The 20,022-nt window shown below is 44.7% G+C and overlaps 1 long non-coding RNA gene and 1 pseudogene across 1 annotated transcript; both read right to left on the reverse strand.

The window, feature by feature from the left end:
- Positions 1 to 1,219: 1,219 nt before the first annotated feature.
- On the reverse strand, positions 1,220 to 14,126 carry LOC138173287 (uncharacterized; annotated as a pseudogene).
- A 3,087-nt stretch (positions 14,127 to 17,213) lies between these two features.
- Positions 17,214 to 18,840, reverse strand: LOC138173294 (uncharacterized). The gene is made up of 2 exons (XR_011171364.1): positions 18,458 to 18,840; positions 17,214 to 18,253 (listed from the first exon to the last, which is right to left on the reverse strand). It is a non-coding gene; the product is annotated as an uncharacterized lncRNA (long non-coding RNA).
- Between the last annotated feature and the right edge of the window lie 1,182 nt (positions 18,841 to 20,022).

Consider the following 20,022-nt stretch of genomic DNA (forward strand, 5'->3'; position numbering starts at 1 on the left):
CATTGCTTCCATTTCTCCTCTCATTCTCTGGTTTCCAACCTCCTAACTCAATCACAACTACTCACTCCAAAATGACCTCTGCTCTCTTAATGACCCCTTCTGAATGATCATCCTTTTGGATCTTCCATAACATGTGACACTACTCTCCCTCAGGATACTTTTTCCTCTCTGGGTTTGTCTTGGGATAATTTGCTACTGTGTCTTGTGTACCTAATCTATTTCTTTGATCCACTACCCTATTTCTTAGTGAGTATCAAATCATTTTGATGATTTCTACTTTGTTACATAAATTAAGGTCTGCTACATCTAGGTGAACTTCCTTTGCATTATTCATTAATTTCCTTGATATTCTTGACCTTTTGTTCTTCAAGATAGATTTGTTATCATTTTTTCTAGCTATATAAAATATATTTTTTGTAGTTTGATTCGTATGGTATTGAGTAAGTGTTTATATAAATATCAATTGTTATTTTGGCGATGTTCTTGTTCATGGCATTTATACCTCAAGGGGCTTGAGAGGACAGAAAGTCCTAACCTGTGTTTTATAAGTGGGGAAATGGAGCCATGGGGAAGTAAAAGGTCTCCATCAAGGTCTCACAGGGAGTAAGTGGCAGAGGCAGGATCTTAACCCAGATTGACTAACTCCAGAGCCAGTTTTTGGTATGGGGTTTTTGACCACTGAACCATACTGAATGGCTGGTGATGTCTGTTTTTTACCATTCTTGGAGGTCTCTTAACTGTAAATCTATGGCAGACCCATCCAGTATGGTGCCTCCCACAGTCTGGCATCAACTTTCTTCAATTTGCTCTTTCTCTTATAAGCAACATTTGTCTCACAGAGAACAGAAAAGCGGCACTTTTAACTTGTCCTTAACACCCTTCTGTACATGATGAAAAGGGAGAGGGCATATACAACCAAGACATTATGGAAAGTTGTTGCAGCAGTTGTATTTTGGAGGGACACAGCAGACTGGGGTTTGCAAGAAGAAAGACCACAAAGGTGTTGTTGGGGCTGGAAAGTTTCAAAACCCTGTTAGTGGAATAGCCTGTGCCTCCTGGGGTCACACCCATAGTGACCCACTACTAGTAGTGATCTCTCTAATAGTAGCAGGAGACTGAGGGAAGCATCCCATGGCAAGGGCAGAAGCTGGGAATCCACAGACCCCAGGTAAGCTCTGCAGCTGGGAACAGACTTGGCCCACTTCCTCACCTGAGTCTCTCACTGTTTTGAGAACCATTGTAATGCAAGGCACAGGGCACAGTAATAGTCAGTCTCATCCTCAGGCTGGGCCACCTTGATAGTGCGAGCAGCATTGCCCTCAAGCGGGGGCACTGAGAACCAGGCAGGGACAAATGACATGAGATTGTTGGTATCATAGATGAACTTCCTGGGAGGCTGGCCAGATTTCTGCTGGAACTAACTGGGATAGTGCCCAGAGTTGACAGCCACTGTGCTGTAGCTTCAGGTCATGGTGACTGTTCCTCCTGGGATCACAGTCAGAGAGCTCCTGAGTCACCACAGCCTGAGAACTGGCCCCTGAAACCAACAGGATAGACAGACACATCAGGATAGTGCCAGAGGCATCACTACCTTGATGCTGAGCCCTCCCCTCAGCCGCCCTCAGGTCTCTCTCCCAAAACTTTTGCTAAGAGTGAGCAGCACGATGAGGAGAACAGTAAAGGCCATGGTGCAGGTGCTGTTTCCTGGGGTCCAGAGCTGGGCTGGGCTCCAGCCAGTGCCTCTTATCCCCCCACTGCCCATTATGGAGGTTATAGGTTTGCCTCATGCAAATGCTTCTCTCCACCGGTCTGCTCCTAGGTCTTGGGACATGCCTGGTTATGTCAGAGGGGCAGGGCTTGCCCTGGAGTTACTCCAGGGAGTCCAGTCAGGAAGCAGCTGCTGGCATGGCAAGTATCCTCTGCCAACCCTACATAGCGTTTGTGATTACTCAGCTCTGATCAACCTCAGAGGATTCATCCAAGGCAACCTCCCATTGCCCCCTGCTGCGGACAGGCCCCAAAGACACCCAGAGTCATTGAGGAACCACCAAGCATAGAACTGACAGAAGGGAACTGAAATGATCACTCATCCCCTTGCAATCCCTCTCTCCTCTCCTCTCCACAGAATCTGAGATCATCACTCTTATCCTTGGCTTTGTCTGCAACTCCATGGTTCCAGGGTCAGCTACAGACTGTGCAGAAACATGACCTTTGATTATATCAATAGATGCACGAAAAGCTTTTGATTGAGTTCAACACTCATTTATATACATATATGCACACACATGTACACACACACACATACACACACATACAAACCCCATCGATTTTGGCTGTGGCCTTGGAATGCCATCCCCCTCCTCTGGACACAGTCCTCAGGAACCGCCCAGCCAGCCAAACTGACCAGGGTCACCAAATTCATCCCTCCAGTGTCTTGGACAAATCATCCCGGTGTTAATAGCAATAGTAATAATAGGGGACCTTCACATCCCACTTTAATATTTGTAAAGCATTCCACATCTATGATCTCATGCGATCCTCACAATGATTCCGGAAGGCAGGGGTAAATAAAGTTGGAGGGACTTTGGTGCTGTCCTGATCAGGGATGAGAAAAATCTGGTTTACAGGTCTGAAAATCATGCTGATATAGGTATAGAAAGAGCACCAATGACTCTCACAACATGATGCTGCCTATGTTTATGAAAAAATATAAATACTGATACTGTCCCCTGCATTTAAGTAATCATTGTTATTCTCTGTGCAGGTAATCTAACCCTTTTAGGGCAGTTAATAAAGCCTCAGGCCCTGCTGGTGACACAACCAGCAAGGGACCAGACCAGGGCAGCTCAGGGGTTTCTGTCCCACTTCCCCATAAGCCTCACCCACTGTGCTCGGGTAGTTACCACTGTCATAGTAATATGACTGACAGTAATAATCAGCCTCATCCTCAGCCTGGAGGCCAGAGATGGTCAGGGAGGCAGAGTTGGCTGAGGAGTCTTTGGAGCCGGAGAATCTCTCTGGGATCCCCGAGGGACGGTTACTATAGTTGTAGATGATCAGCTTGGGGGCCTGGCCCTGGAGCTGCTGGTACCAGTGCACATTGTTATTACCAATGCTCCCACTGCTTCTGGTGCAGGAGACTGAGACTGACTGCCCCAGAGACCCGGACACTGATGCTGGCTGAGTGAGCATGAACTGGGCCCAAACACCTGGAAAGAAAGAGAGAAAGGTAGATGTGAGGCAGGGGCCAGGGACCCTCCCCCTGCTGTCCTCACCCAGGGGGATAGAGAAGACAGTTCCTTGGCCCTGAGAGCCCCCTTTTTCAGAGACCCCTCAGGTGTCACCTTGGCAGAGAGTGAGGAGGGTGAGCAGGAGAGGAGTCCAGGCCATGATGGAGACACCCCCAGAGCTCTGCTCCCTGAGACCCCTCAGCTGGTGCTGGCCTCTACCAGGTCTCTCTTATCCCTCCCCCAGCCCTTGATGCAAATCTGCCACTTCCTTGTTTCTCACCCTTTTAGGGCCCTGAAAGTGGAAGGAGAGCCAGGGGAGGACTGAGGGCAGGGGAAGGATGGCTAACAGTACAGAGGCTCTGACTGTGCCCCCTGGGAGGGCCTGGGCAGGAAGCAGCTGCTGGTTCATCTAACAGCCCAATGATCTTAATGCAGGTTTCTGGGGCTGGGGTGGGGGTGGGGCAGAGCCCTTCAGGCAGTTTAGAAAAAGCTCCCCAGTCTCCAAACACAGTCTCACAGTGTCACCTGCTGGCCCACAGGAAGATATCACCCTGGGGCTGGTGTGGGTCCTGACTTCAGTGGACAAAGACCAGTTGTCTGTTATAACTTGGAAGCTCAGGGTTCTAATGTTTTGTGGGGCTTTCCTTGCAAGTTATGAGATTATTATAAATCAGGCTGTTATACCAGAGTCAGACATTCAAAAGTCTCTATTGCCTCATTGACTAGGATATTGCTTCCCATGGAGCACATTATAGTCCAGAGCATGCCTGCTCAGCCCCTGGGCCCAAGGTCTCTTCACCCACCCTGGTAGTGATGGCCCAATCTGATGTCCTGCTTCCTGACAACTGGAACCAAGGATGCCATGTGCTGTATTCTCCTACTGACATCCTTTTTCTCATTTGGGTTTAAGACTCAAGAGGAAAAAAAGTAAAAGGAAAGTCTGAGAATGAGAATGCAATGGAGGGAGAGGAGGGGAATAAGGGGAAGGGATTTGGGGTGAAGGGGATGATCAGGACCAAGGCCAGATACAGGGGCACAAAGACAAACATGAGATAAGGCAGTGGGCCCAGTAAAGGGACAGGTCCATGCTCTGTAGGTCTCCCCTTCAGGCTCTTTGGGGCCCTAGGAAGGAAGCTGATCTGGAGATTTCTCCCTCCAAAGGTCAGATGCTTCTCTGCATCTGTTTTTGGGGCGACCAGGCCTCTCCCTATAATGACCAGACTGAATGAACAGCGATAGGAGGCACCTTTTCCCAATAAGAAGCTTTCAGGGGAAAAGGACCTGGGGAAGTGTTGGGAGGGAGGCTGGGCTCTGGGTCTGTGGCCTAGGTGGGACTGAAGGGCAGCGTTCTTACATAAGGGTATCAGTGTGACACAGGGTGTGACGTCCCAGTCACTGGATGTGTCCCCAGCTGGCACTTGAGTCTCTGAAGCCCAAGTCATTTGTGTGCTGGCTGGCTTAAATCTAAGCAGGCAGGACACCTTAATTCCTCAGGGGAATGCAATACCTGAGGTGTCCACCAGTGAGAGGTGTGCCACACCCTGAAGGCACATTGGCCCCTCCACAGCTGCTCTGGTGTTTCCCCCAAGAATGCTGTGTCCCCACTGGTCCCCAAGGACAGTCATCCTTCAGATGCCTGGACTTCCTCCTTAACATCGTGTTGATTCAGATTCCTTCTCCATCTAGCCCTGGCCAGGTGCTAAATCTAGATGAGGGAGTGATGAAATATTGCTTGAAAAGCATTAAGATTAGATAGGTTCTATTTTTTTTTAGATTTTATTTTTTGTATTTATTTATTTTTAGTTTCAAACATTCTTTTTCACGAGATTTTGAGTCACAAATTTCCTCACTGTCTCTCCCATCAAAAGATAGGAAACATACTGATTACCCCTTCCTCCAGTCTGTCCTGTCTTATATCCCCCTATCCATCCTTGTACTTTCTTGCAGGACAAGGTGGATTTCTACACCCCATTGCCTATGTATCTCATTTCCTGGTTGCATGTAAAAGTGATTTTTAACATTTCTTTTTAAAACTTTGAGTTTCAGATGCTCTCCCTTTTTCTGTCCTCACCACACCATCCTACTGAGAAGACAAGTAATTCAATATATATGTGTGTAGTTGTGCAAAACGTTTTATACATACATATACACACATATACTAAACACACATATATCCACAAATACATGTTTAAACACATGTATATACACGTAAATATACACTCACACTTACACATACACACATGTATACATAAAATATACAATATAAACATATGTATATATACATACATGATTATATCTCTATGTCTGTATCTGTTTGTCTATCTATCTACCTATCTATCCACTTTAGATATGTCCTTTTACAGCCTGGTCCTCATTAAAACTCACAGTCACACTGAATGAGTCCTCCTAGAGCAAGGCTGCCTAGACCTCTCCCTCGTTCTTCCAGGGACACCCCTGAGAGGTGGGTGGACTTTCTCTAACACCATCAACTATGGAAGGGCAGAGGCACAGCCTGGGTCATGTGCTCATCCCTTAGGCTGCTCAGATTAACCACAGAACAGACTCTGTGACCCGACAGAGGAATCCTGGACCCAGACCAGGGTTCAGAGGTTTGGAGGAAGCACAGAAATCATTAGACTCAATTCTTGTTTCATGAAAATAGTAAGAGGGGCGAAAGCTGACAGCTTGTGACCTCTCCTTTCTTCTCTTCTCTGGTTGGTCAGTTGTTGCTGGTTCAGACATGTCTTATTCTTTGTAACCCAGTTTGGGGTGTTCTTGGAAAAGATACCATAGTCTTTTTCTGTTTCCTTCTCTAGCTTATTTTATAAATGAGGAAACTGAGGCAGAAAGCATTAAGTGGCTTGCCCAGGGTCATGCGGTTGGTGAGAGTCTGAGGCCAGATTTGAACTCAGGAAGATGAGTCTTCCTTATGGCAAGCCTTGTGTTGTAGCCATGGTACCCCTTAGTTGCCCTCAGATAGTGACTCTTCCTAGATTTGACAAGGGAGTCCACCTGCGACCTGTTGTTAGGAATTCCTTTTTTGTTAGGGGGCTGATCATGAATCATCCACATTATTCATAGCTAAGCTCCCCAGGCCTTCTGCCTCCCATCTCACCTTGCAGAGAATCTTGGACTTCTCCCACATGAACCTCTTCTCAGTGAGGCGGGCTACGTACTGAACCTCCCAGCCCCTTTGTTCTTGTTGCTGTTGAGTTGTTCAGTCATATCCAACTCTTGGGGCTGCCGTAGTCCATAACACAGCAGGCTGTTCCGTCTTCCATCTTCTCCTCAAGTCTGTCCGAGCTCGTGCTCATTGCGTCCCTGACACTATCCATCCATCTCGTCCTCTGCCTTCCACTTCTCTTTCCACTTTCATTTTCCCCCAACACTAGGGTTGTTTGCCATCAGTGCTGTCTTCTTGTTATGTGGCCAAAGCATTTCAGCTTCAGCTTCACAATTTCAACTTCCAGTCAATAGCCTGAATTAATAACTTTAAGTATTAACTCTTTGGGTCATTTTGCTGTTCAGGGGACTGTCTAAAGTTATCTCCCGCATCATAATGTGAGAGTGTCATATCTGCAGCCCTCAGCTTGCCTTATACTCCAGCTCTCACCACCATGCATTGCTAAGGGATAATCCATAGCTTTGAATATATGGACATTTCTTGACAGGATGACGTCTCTGCCTTTTTTTCTGTGTCTACTGTCTGGATTATGATTTCAAGGAGAAAGTGTCTTTTAATTTGACAACTAAATTTACCATCTGCCATGACCTTTGTGGCCTAGAATATACCGTATGACTCTCCTTTCATTTCTTCTGCTCCATTTGCCAGGCAGTGATGGGACCAGTTGCCAAGATCTTACTTTTTTATGTTAATCTTCAAGTCAACTTTTTCACTTTTTCTTTCACCTCAGTGGAGGGTTCAAGAGGCTTCTAAATTCTTCCTCACCTTATGTCATCAGAGTGGTATCATCTGCAGATCTGAGATGGTCACTTTTCCTCCTGGCATCCTTATCTCTGCTTTTGATTCATCCAGTCTGGCATTTTGCATGATGTACTCTGCAGAGAAGTTAAATAAATAAAATGACCACGTATGTATTCTTCCTTTACTCCTCTTCCAATCTCAAACCAATATGTCGTTCCATGTTTGGTTCTAACCGGTGCTTCTTGGCCAACACATAGGTTCCTCTGGAGATAAGTAAGATGACCTGGTACTCCCATCTCTGTGAGGACTTGCCACATTTCTTCTGATTCACAGAGTCAATAACTTTAGTTTAGTCAATGAAGTTAACAGTAGACATTTTTTCCCCATGGAACTCCGTTTACTTTGTTTTCCAAAGAACAAAGTAAAACGTGCAGGAGACAACAAAAGATATCTTACAAGGAAGGAAAGGAAAGATGATGGACAGCTCTGAACAGAACATGTGGTGTTTATCCTTCATAACATATCAGGCTTTTTGGAAATGAAACTTTATTGTGTTGTATTTTGAATCCTTTCATGTTCTGCTACATACATGACAGGCTTTTTCTCCCCTTCCTTACTTAGTATATAAGTTCCAATATTTAAACTTAAGGTATGTTTTTGTTTTTTTCTCTGTTCTTTATTTATGTTCTGGTGTTCAAGTCCAAAATAAAATACACTTAGAGTGAAACCCTCCTGTCCTGAGATTCCTTTTTTTTCTGTTTGAAGTTCACTGTGACGTAAAGCACAGCAGAGGAAGGAGCTGCCCCATTGATTGGTGGTCTGGACACTCTGAGGTCGTGGAAGCTCCAGTGAATAAGGGTTTCAGCTGTCCTGCATACTCATCTGTAAAATGACCTGGGGAAGGAAATGAGAAACCACTGCAGTATCTATCAGAAAAACCCCAAATGGGTCATGAAGAATAAGACATGACTGAAACCATGAACAACTGCCTTTTAACAATCTACTAATTTGTCATTGTTCTAAATCCAAACATTTCTAGCTTAGAGAAAGACCGCCATAGGTTCTCCCTTCTTCCAGACCACTCCCCAGGATGGTCTGAAGTGGCATTTAAGAGAATAATGATCAAGTGTCATAATTTTATAAAGTAATTTGGACTTAAATTTTTGTTTAACTAAAGGAGAAAGGGTTCTTTCTGTGACCCTCCTCTCAGCACTGACAGGGTAAGGTCTGCGTCACTGCCAAGTCTGGGGCAGTAATTTTTTGTCTTAGTTCCTTATCAGACTCTATCCTGTGCCCCTGAGTCCCACTGTTGTACCGTAAAGCACAGTAATAGTCAGCCTCATCCTCAGGCTGGGCCCTCTTGATGGTGAGGGCATCTTTGTCCCCAAGGAGGGACCCTGAGAACCAGGCAGGGACACCTGATGAAAGACTGTAGGTGTGATAGATGAGCCACCTGGGAGGCTGGGCCAGATTTCTGCTGGAACTAGTAGGGATAGAGTGCAGTGGTGATAGCCCCTGTGCTGGAGCTGCAGGTCATGGTGACTGTTCCTCCTGGGACCACAGTCAGAGACGGCTCCTGAGTCACCACAGCCTGAGAACTGGCCCCTGGAAACAAAAGGACACACACAGAGAAATCAGGAACAGAGATAAGGGCATGACGGACAAGGCACCTTGCTTCATGCCCAGCTCTCCCTTCATCTTCCCCCAGGATCTGAGGGAGCCCCTTCCCCAGCCTTTGTAGAGAGTGAGGAGGGTGAGGATGAGAGGAGTCAACGCCATGGTGTCCATGCTCAGAGTCCTGAGTCCTTAGAGCTGGAGCTGGGGGCCAGGCAGTCCCTCTTATCCTCCCAGCCCAGCCCAACTTGGGAGTTGGGAAGGTGCTTTCATGCAAATAATAGGGCTTTCATGCCTAAGTTGTACTTATGGGGACCCTGACTTGTGTCCAGCATTAATGCTGAGGTAGGTGGGGCAGGCTACGGCCTGGCCCTGGGGCCTCCTCCCTGGGCCCAGCCAGGAAGCAGCTTCAGGTGTAATCAGCACTCATGCACGCGCGCGCATACACACACACACACGCACACACACACACAGGCTGTGTTTTCATGATTCCCTGCTGTGATCACAGCCCACCATGACATACCCAGGACCTTCCCTCAGCGCCCCCTGCTGGATTCAATTCCCAATGCCCTCTGAAGCCAGGAGGCATCACCCAGCCGGAGGTCCTGACATTTTTGTCCTGGCACGGTGCCTCTCCTCAGGCTGTGACCGTCAGACTCCAGCCACCTTTTCTCAGCACTGTTCTCAAGAACAGTCACCCAGTCAGTCAGCAGACCAGAGTCACCAACTCCATCCCTCCCTTTCAGCTACAAACTTCCCTCATGTTAGGAATCCACATTTTTAGGCTTGCAATGCAATCCACATTTGATCCTCACAATAGCCCTGCTAGGAGGGGACCCTTAGAGAAGGGATGCAGGCATTGCCTTAATGAAGAACATGGGAAAGCTGGTTTGTGGTCATAACATCAGGAGTTACTGCACACCAGCCACACTCCTATTATAAGGCTGCCTGCATGTTCAAGGAAAATATATTAATAGTGATATTGTTCTCTGTTTTGTAGGCTCCAATTTATTAGAAATGATTTTATTTATGTTCAGTTTCCTATCCAAACACACAAACACACACATAGATACAAGCTAGAGTCATCCCACCTGCCCTCAAACATTAATCTCTTTTATTATTATAAATTAATATAAATGATAATGGGTAAATTAAAATTCTGGAAGAGTTGGGAAATGTAGCCAACATCTCATCCTTTCCTAGACCATTGCTGAAGTAAATAGTGGGAGTCATTGCCCTTGAAAATATCAATGTCCTTTCTCAATAGGGAAAGATGGATAAAAGCAGTAACTTCTGGTTCATGAGGCGGAATGTATAGAAAGGAGATCAGTTACTCTGTGAAAATGCTGGGTACGACCTTCATTACCATGTTTAGAAACAAGGAAATTAGAAAAGCATAAAAAATGATCTACCCAATCTAAGGAAATAGGAAGTATTCATGATCAAAGAAGAGATAAATAAGATATTAGACCATTCTGAATGTATAAAACTTTAAAAGTTTTGTACAAACAAAACCAATGCAGCTAGAACTAGAAGAGAAGCAGGAAATTTAGAAAGAAATCTTTGTTGCCCAGAAATACTGCTTTTGGGGCTGTATCCCAAAGAGATCATAAAAATTGGAAAAGGACACACATATGCACACACATTTGTTGCAGCTCTTTCTTTCTGTGGTGGCCAAGAACCAGACATTGAGGGGATGCCCATCAATTGCAGAATGGCTGAACATGTTGTGGTATATGAATGTAATGAAATACTATTGTGCTATAAGAAATTATAAGCAGGCAGACTTCAGAAAACCCTGGAAAGACTTATATGAACTGATGCTGAGTGAGGGGAGCGGAACCAGGAACACACTGTACAAAACAGTCATAGTGCGCAACGACTCATCTTGACAGACAGATAATTAAGAACATTAATGCAAGGGCCTAAAACAATTCTAAAGGACTCATGGTGGCAGATGCCATCCACATCCAGAGAAAGGGCTATGGAGTTGGAATTCGAAGGGAAGCAGACTGTTTTCTGCTTTTCTTTCTCATGGTCTCTCTCATTCATTATGCTTCTTCTGTACAACATGACTAATGTGAAATTGAGCTTAACAGGAGAGTGTGTTAGGGTCATAGCATGTTGCATGCCATCTTGGGGACAGAGGGAGGAGGAAGGGACAGAAAATTTAAAACCTATGGAAGTGAAGGTTGAAAACTAAAAATAAATACATTAAGAAAAGAAGTTGGAGCCCTGTGTAAACATTGAAGTAGAAGTATGAAACATTTCCTTAGATAGAGGAATATATAACAAACTTGAGAAAAACTGAAAGACTTTCTTATCACTACTGAGTATAAAACAAGAAAAGAAGCACAATCTTGAGAAGAAATCTAAAGATAAAGATTCTCTAATAATTATCTGAAAGGAGGTGAATGCTTTGGGAGTAAACTTCCAGAAAAGAAAATAAAAGTCAAATGTTGACAGTCAAAAAAAAAAAAAGAAACCTTTGTTGCAAGGCTCTCTAATAAAAGCATCATTTCTAAAATATATAAAGGACTGAGTTAAATTTGCAAGAACAAGAGCCATTGCCCAATTGAAAAATGGTCAAAGGATATGAATAGTTAGTTTTCAGAGGAACAAATTCAAGCTATCAATAACTACACAAAAATGCTTCAATCCAATGATATTTGTGTTAATGCAAATTGCTACAATTCCTCATCCATCAGATTGGGTAAGTTGGCAAAAAAGCAAAATAGCAAATATTGTAGGTGCTGCTAGAAAATGGCATTCTAATTTACTATTGGTGGAGCCATTCTGCAAACCAATTTGAATCTATGCCCAAAATGATATTCAACAGTACGTAATCCTTGACCTCACATTACTGCTACTGGATCTATATGACAAAAAAGACTAAAGAAAGAGAAAAAGGACTTAAAAGTATTTTTAGCAGCTCTTTAAGTGACCTTAATGAATTGGAAATTGAGGAGATACCCACTGATTATGGAATGGCTGAATGGTATATTCAGGTCTTGACTTTTGTCCACTGTCCCACATAGCTGCCTCTAGAAGAAACAGTCTCTCTGAGAAATGAAGGGAAAGAGGGAGTATATACATACTAGGAGGGCTCAGGGTAAAGTACTCTCAGAATGAACTGGTCAGCTTCCTGCAGGAGGAAGATCTTCCTTGTGCTCTTCAGGCCCAAACCAGTGATTCAAGGCTGGGAGGGCAGATTCCAGAGACATGAGATAAAAGGGTGCACCCCACTGCATGGTGAGGAAATGGGCCTGGGCTAGCCCCTACCAGAGACACAATTTAATAGCAGAGGTTTGGAAAAGATGGAGTTAGGAAAAGTAAGCAGAGGGTCCTGACTGTGGACCTGGTGAAACTAAAGGGATCTGACAACTTTGGAGGCAGCCCCTCTGTAAGGGTTATGGGATTTAAAGTTCTTCCATGCCCCATTGGACTTGCTGATATAGCAGGAAGGGGCGGAGCAAGAGGAAGCAGAAGCCAAACTAGAGTTCCTGCGGTGGCTAGCAGTGGCGGCGACGGCGGCAGCAGCAGCAGCAGAGGCAGCAGCGTGAAGCCCTTTTTGAATCAGCCAGAATTTCTGCTAAGGACTCCTGCTGAGGACTGCCAGGGGCCGGAGCTGCTGGGAGCACACTTCCTGGACACTGGGTGGTTGCTGTGAGTGGGGAGAGGAGGACCTTAGCCTGAGGTAGCCTGTTCTGTTTTAAAGGCTTGAGAATGTGGGTGCTTTCTACTTTATCTACCTGTGCCAATTTCATAACTACTCTGATGGCTTTCACTTTCTGGTTTTGGGACTCAGTCTTTGGTATTTTAATAAATTTTCTAGCTTATTCCCCCATATGGAAAGCCTGATGTATTTTGTAACGGATAATTATATCAGCATATCTGTAATTTCCATAGGCATTGTGAATATGGCATTGCTCATACACCCTCTTTCCTGTCTGTCCTGATCCTCCTCCTCCCATCATTATCCTTTTTTATGAGATTATATTTGCGTTATATAAACATCATTTTTTATTTGGGGATATTCTTGCTCATGGCATCATGGATTTACAACTTAAGGGGCCTTCAGAGGACAGGAAGTCCAACCCCATATTCTACAAGTGGGATTAGGGTTAGAGCCATGGGGAGGTCAATGGTCTCCATCAAGTTCTCACCGCGAGTAAGTAGCAGAGACAGGATCTGAACCCAGGCTGAATAACTCCAACGAACCTCCCTGATTAGCTGGTGATGTCTCTTGTACTGCCATCCTCGGAGGTCTCTTAACTGTAACTCTATGGCAGAGCCTTGACCCATTCAGGATGGTGCCTCACACAGTTTGAATCAAGTTTCTTAACTTCACCCTTCCTCTTATAACTGACATCATTTGTCTCACAGAGGACAGAAAAGTGACACCTTTAATTTTTACACCCTTATGTACATGATGAAAAGGGAGAGAGCATCTATAACCAAGACGTTATGGAAAGTTGTTGCAGCTGTTGTGTTTTGGAGGGATCCAGCAGGCTGGAGTGTGCAAGAAGAAAGACCACAAAGGTGTTGGGGCAGGAAAGTTGCTAAAATCCTATTAGTGGAATGGCTTGTGCCTCCTGGGGCCACACCCATGGGTACCCACTGCTAGTATTTATCTATCCAATAATAGCAGGAAAGTGAGGGAAATATCCCAATACAAGGCCAGAAGCTGGGAATCCACAGACCCCAGGTAATCTCTGAATCTGATAACAGGCTTAGCCTGAGGTTTTTGTCTCAGTTCCCCATCTGAGTTTCTCACTGTGTTAAGGACCATTGTAATGTAAGGCACAGTAATAGTCAGCTTCATCCTCAGACTGGGCCCCTTTGATGGTGAGGGCAGCTTTGTCCCCAAGGAGTGACCCTGAGAAGCGGGCAGGGACGCCTGATACAAGATTGCTGGTATCATAGATGAGTAGACTTGGAGGCTGGCTAGATTTCTGCTGCAACCAGTAGGGATAGTGCCCAGAGGTGACTGCCTCTGTGCTGGACCTGCAGGTCATGGTAACTGTTCCTCCTGGGGTCACAGTCAGAGATGGCTCCTGAGTCACCACAGCCTGAGAACTGGCCCCTGAAACCAACAGGACAGACAGACACACATCAGGAATAAAGGTAGAGTCGTTGCAGCCAAGACTGTCAAACAGAAATGGATTCTCTGTCCCTCTAACAAAATAAAACTCTGGAGAAGCTTTCTTAAACCCCAGTAGAGGTTCAGTCAGTCATTTTTGCTTCATGCTGAAATTCCCAGCATCCCCACTAACATCCCCCTCCCCATGTCTGAGGGAGTCTGTCTCCCAACCTTTGCAGAGAGTGAGGAGGATGAAGAGGGGAGCCAAGGCCATGGTGGAGATGCTGTGCTTCCTGAGGTCCCAGAGTTTGGCCTGGGCTCCTACCAACCCCTCTTATGTCCCCACTGCAGCCTGGGAGGGGGGAAGTCTGTCTTATGCAAATACTTCTCCAAACTGCAATTCAAGTGGCTATGAGCCATGGGCTTTGAGAGTCTTCAGTTTGCAGTGGGTGGGGCAGAGTACAGCATGTCACTGCAGTTATCGCACTGGGCCCAGAGAGGAAACGCTTGCTGGGACCTCAGGCACCTGTGAATGTACAGAGCCTGCTACCCACTCTGGTCTGGGTGAGTGATTTCTCTGCTGAGATCAAGCTCAGCCATGACTCACCCACAATAGTCCCACAGCGACCCCTGCCGGAGCAAGACCCCAATGTCACCAATGCCAGTGAGAAAACACCATGGAAGGAAGGCTAACAGGAGGGTGGGGTTTTAACTGGGAGCTTCTCTCAAACCCCTGATAGTCACAAAATACACCCCCTGGAGTCTTGTGAGAAGTAATTACTGCCAAGTAACACCGTCAGCACAGAGATTCCAGGGGTTAAAGACTTTGTCATGATTGAGCTCCGTTTCAGAACTCAGAAAAATGACTGACTGAACCTCTACTAGGCTCCTAAGAAAGCGTCTCCAGTGTTTTATTTTGTTAGAGGGACAGAGAAACTATTTCTGTTTGATAGTCTTCCCAAGGGAGGGAGAACCTCCCACAGCAAACCAAAGAGATAAATGCCAGAGATTCAAGCCAATACTCAGGAAATTGACCCTTCCAGGTTATGTTCATAGAGTTTCCAATTGATAACTGAATGGGCAGATTTTCATACCAAATGAGCTCCCTGGAAGGCATGATAGACAGGCCAGAAGATAACCAGAGTCAGAACTGGTTGGGATCCTTCCACAAAGAAAGCAAATGAAATCACTTAGGGAAGCCTTGATTCATATTGCACATGTAATCATTTCCTTTTCCCTCCCTTTTGGCTTCTTATCTTAGGAACATCTGGGAGTCTTGACTGATAATATCATTCCATGAGACAGGCTTCGGCCAGCCAAATAACCTAAACCAGGCAGGTGGCCCTGAACCCAAGTAACAAAGACTAGTAAAAGGAAATTTAAAATTTCTATCTCAACTCTAAAGGGAGACTGGCCCTTTTGAGCATGCATAGCATTTCATGGTGGAAGCCTTCTTTGTGTGGATTTTGGAATATGGGCAGACATTTAGTAGGTGGTTCTGGTCCTGGACTTTTGATTGGCTGCTGATGAGGGTGCCTTCAGAAGACAGTAATGAGCCAAAGGGAGCCTATTCTCTTCCCTCAGAGGGGGCTGAGTGGCATAGTGGATAGAGGGCTCCATCTGGATCCCTGGAAACTACTTCGAATTGAATCTTAGGTGAGTCTTAATTTGGTGACCTTGGATAAGTCATTTAATGTGTTTTTATTCTATCAGCTGGGGAAGGAGCATCATAATAAGTCCTACCACTTAAGGTTGTCCTTAGAAAAAATGACATATCTGTAAAGCCTTTCCCGCCGGCTGTAGTTGCCTGGGATAGGATTTAAATTGAAGTCTTAGTGTGTTGACACTGAAAGGATTCACCTACCAAACCCTAAATTACTATGGTCATTTATTATTATCTGTTGTGTACCTCATCTATTCCACTGATACACCACTCTATTTCTTAGCCAGAACCAAGTAGTTGTGATGATTGCTTGGTAATGCAGTTTTAGATCTGGTATGGCTGGGCCACTTTCCCTTGAATTTCTTTTCATAAATTCCCTTGGTATTCTGGACCATTTGTTCCTTCAGATGGATTTTGTTATTCCTTTTTCTAGCTCTATAAAATAAGTATTTGGTATTTGGATTCACACGGCACTGAATAATAAATTAATTTAGATGGAATTGTCACTTTATTACATTGCTTGGCCTACTCATGAAAAACTGATATTTTTCCAATTATTTAGATCGGCCTTCATTCGTGTGAGAACTGTCTTATAATTGTGTGAAAATAGTTCCCGTGTTTGTCACCTTGCTGTTGTTCATTTAATGGTCTATTTTAAATGGACCTGGATAGGTCTGATTGCCTCCAACGATGTGAGAGGTGAAGAATTCCTCTGGGAAAGGAGGGGGGAAATGGTAAAGAATGGTATCTTTGTCCTTCACAGTGAACATCCCTGTCAGTGAGAGAAGCAATATGGAATCACATGAGAACTTCCTGGGCAGGATGTTAACATCATCAGCCAAAGTGACTGTCACCAACTCTCCAGTTCTCTGATCATATGATCCTTACTATGCATTGTTAATTCCTAATACTTGGCAGTCTGAAAGTGAATTTCCTAGTGACTGTTCCTTTTACAGAGTTGAAAAGACCTCAGGCCCAGGAGTTATAAATGTCTTTGGACAAGAACCCCTCATGCAGCAATTTTACTATGCTCAGTGCTCAGATAAAATGAGATACAGTCTTCTAAAAAGTCACATTAAACTCACAATTTGCTTCCAATTTTGGCTCTTTTCCTATTGTGTATGTAGAAGATTTTCCTTGTTTCCAAAGAATGGGAGTTCTTTACATATCAGAATATTTTCCAATGATACCAGAGGAATGATCTAGAAAGTATTTTCACAGGCCAGAGCATGGCACTGAAAAATTGAAGAAGATGAATTCAATAGCAATACACTGGAAGTCTCACACTTGGTGTCCCTTGCCAAAGAAAGGAAGGGAAAAGCAGGGTGAGGCACTCTGTCAATAAACCTCGATGATGTGGTAATGATGTGCCAAAACACTGGGCTCCAAAAGAGGCAAAAGTTAGTTCTTGCCCTACAGAAGCCCACAATGAACTTTGGGAGACCACAAGAAATAAATATGGACAAATAAGAAATATATGGAATAAATTGGCAAAAATGGGGGGAAATTAGGAAATAATTAGTGTAGCATGGTGGCAAAAATCATTGGAGATCTTGGCTGTATTTAGGAAGTCATGAGTGCAATTCTGGCTTCAGAAACTTATTAGCTGTGTGTAGCAGCAAGCACCCCAAGCGTCCTCAGGGTTTGCCGCCAATAAAGGTTCTTGGATCTGCTTTGTTAAAGGAAAGCAACTCAAAATGGGTTAACAAGCTTACTTTAATCAGTCAGACATATATCGTTCACCTTGTTCAGGAGAAAAGGTCAGCACCCTGAACCTCAAAGTATACAGGCATAATTATCAAGACAGAAACATCAAGTAGACAGATTTCCAAACTGTCCAACCATTACATCCATACCCAGTCAACATCTGGGTTTCCACATTCTGGGTTTTTCAAAGCCGGGGGACTCTCAACAACGGCTTCCCAGAATTCAGATCAAATCACAGAACACTTCTCAAAGTGAGTCCCAAAACAAAGCTACACATCAGGGCTTATATAGCCTTCTCCTGGCTCAGAGAATGTAACAACCTTATTGACTCACTGGCCAATCAAGAAGTATCTACTGAAAAACAAGCCTCCCACCCCAGGCTTCAGGTGCACATTAGCCTAGGGGCAGGGAAGATCTTAAAAATTTACATTCTTATTACATTCGGCCCCAAGATCTTTCATGCCCATAGCATAGACAATTTACTTTTGAATCAGCACCAAACATTTCCCAGGTCACATTTTCAAAGTACAGAACCAAAGTTACCAAAGTGGCTACTGGCCCTTAAACAAACACAAAGTACATAGCATTATCATCTCAATTCAAAACAAGAGTTCAAATAAAGTTCTGGGGGGAGGGGAGTGTCCTTCCCCTCACACAGCTCCAGCCCCTGCTTCCAAGCACAGAGAGGGGGCTGGCCAACAAAACCAACAAGGTGGGGTCCCTGGGGATCCAAGGCACTTCATCCCACCCACCATAGTCACAAGTCCATCCTCCCCCTGGGTCCCAAACTGTGGGATGCAGCCAGGAAACACATTCAGTGCCCCTGCTTTGCTGCTCAGTTCTTATCTTTTCCTGTGGCTGAATTCCGAACTCCTGGGCTCCATCTCCTCCCGCAGGTGGCAGCCGCTCCTGGCTTCTGCCCAGGTCCCGATGCAGGCAGCTCACTATTCCTGCTCTCAGCTCAGCGAAGTAAGCATGCAGGCCATTCTTCTCTCCGGCTCCACAGCTCCACAGAATCACAGCTACCACAACTGGGAAACAAACAATTATCCCAGTCCCCATACTTTCCTTTTACTCTGCAGATCCTGTTTGTGACGCCATTTTGTAGCAGCAAGCACCCCAAGCGTCCTCAGGGTTTGCCGCCAATACAGGTTCTTGGATCTGCTTTGTTAAAGGAAAGCAACTCAAAATGGGTTAACAAGCTTACTTTAATCAGTCAGACATATATCGTTTACCTTGTTCAGGAGAAAAGGTCAGCACCCTGAACCTCAAAGTATACAGGCATAATTATCGAGACAGAAACATCAAGTAGACAGCTTTCCAAACTGTCCAACCATTACATCCATACCCAGTCAACATCTGGGTTTCCACATTCTGGGTTTTTCAAAGCCGGGGGACTCTCAACAACGGCTTCCCAGAATTCAGATCAAATCACAGAACACTTCTCAAAGTGAGTCCCAAAACAAAGCTACACATCAGGGCTTATATAGCCTTCTCCTGGCTCAGAGAATGTAACAACCTTATTGACTCACTGGCCAATCAAGAAGTATCTACTGAAAAACAAGCCTCCCACCCCAGGCTTCAGGTGCACATTAGCCTAGGGGCAGGGAAGATCTTCAAAATTTACATTCTTATTACACTGTGTGGCTCTGTGTAAGCCGCAGTTTGCCTCAGTTTACTCAACTGTAAACAGAGCCAGAGAAAGACATGGCAAACCACTCCAGTTTCTCTGCCAAGAAAACCTGAAATGAGTTTTTGAAATGTCAGACATGAGTGAAACAGATGAACAGCAACTGGTCATCCAAGTTAAGATGTCTGAAAGATGTTTGTAGAAGTCGGGTTGGAGAACAGCAGCTCTTACAAAGATCTTAGGGCACACAAGTGAGCTGTGAAGCCAATGCTAAACAGAAATGTGATGTAATATTCATGCAAGGTAAAGGTAACTTGGATGAAATTGGTTGAGGCACAGAGAATATAAGGAGTAAGAGATATTTCCAATCTGAAATCATGCGTACTTTTTGGCTGCCTCATTTTAAGAAGATTATTGGTAGCTACCTTTTGGTATTTAATCTGGAGAACATTGGAAGATGGCCCCTGAAAGAATTTCTTTCTTTGTGTCATATGTCGTCCATTTGGAAGAACTGGGAATGTTCAGCCTTGTGAAGAGAGAATTCAAAGGACTGGAACGTGATATAATTATTTCAGAATCTGAAAGGCTGGTCGTATTCAGAGGTCAGAGACATTTGGAGTGTTTACTTTTGCTTCTAATCACAGGAACAATTCTTGCTCTGTCTGACTTACTCTGCATTCCTTCTGTGGGCAGATAGGGGGTTCACTGGGGAAACTGCCAGGCCTGGAGTCAGGAAGACTCATCTTCATGAGTTCTAATTTACCTCAGACACTTAGCAGCTGTGTGATTTCAGGTTGGTAACTCAGTCCTGTCTGCCTCAGCTCCACATCTGTAAAGTGAGGCAGAAAGAAATGGCAAACAAGTGAAGTGTCTTTGCCAAGAAGACCCAAAATAAAGTCATGAAGAGTCTGATATGACTGAAATATGACTGAACAACAACACTACATATATTGACAAATTAATTGCATCTAAAGATTAGTTTTAAAAATGAGATTATAGATCATGATAATGAAGAAAGCTCACAGGTCATGTGACACAGAAGGAAAGTGATGCTCTGGGAGAGTAAGTTATTTATATGAAGTCATATAGGAATGAGCATCATGGTATTTAGTATACACACACACACACACAGGAAAGGATGTACCCACACATACACACGCACACACAGGA

Source organism: Petaurus breviceps, unplaced genomic scaffold (genome assembly GCF_028583685.1).
Source record: "Petaurus breviceps papuanus isolate PSGF00001 unplaced genomic scaffold, PetGlider_PUasm1.0 569, whole genome shotgun sequence".
NCBI lineage: Eukaryota > Metazoa > Chordata > Mammalia > Diprotodontia > Petauridae > Petaurus > Petaurus breviceps.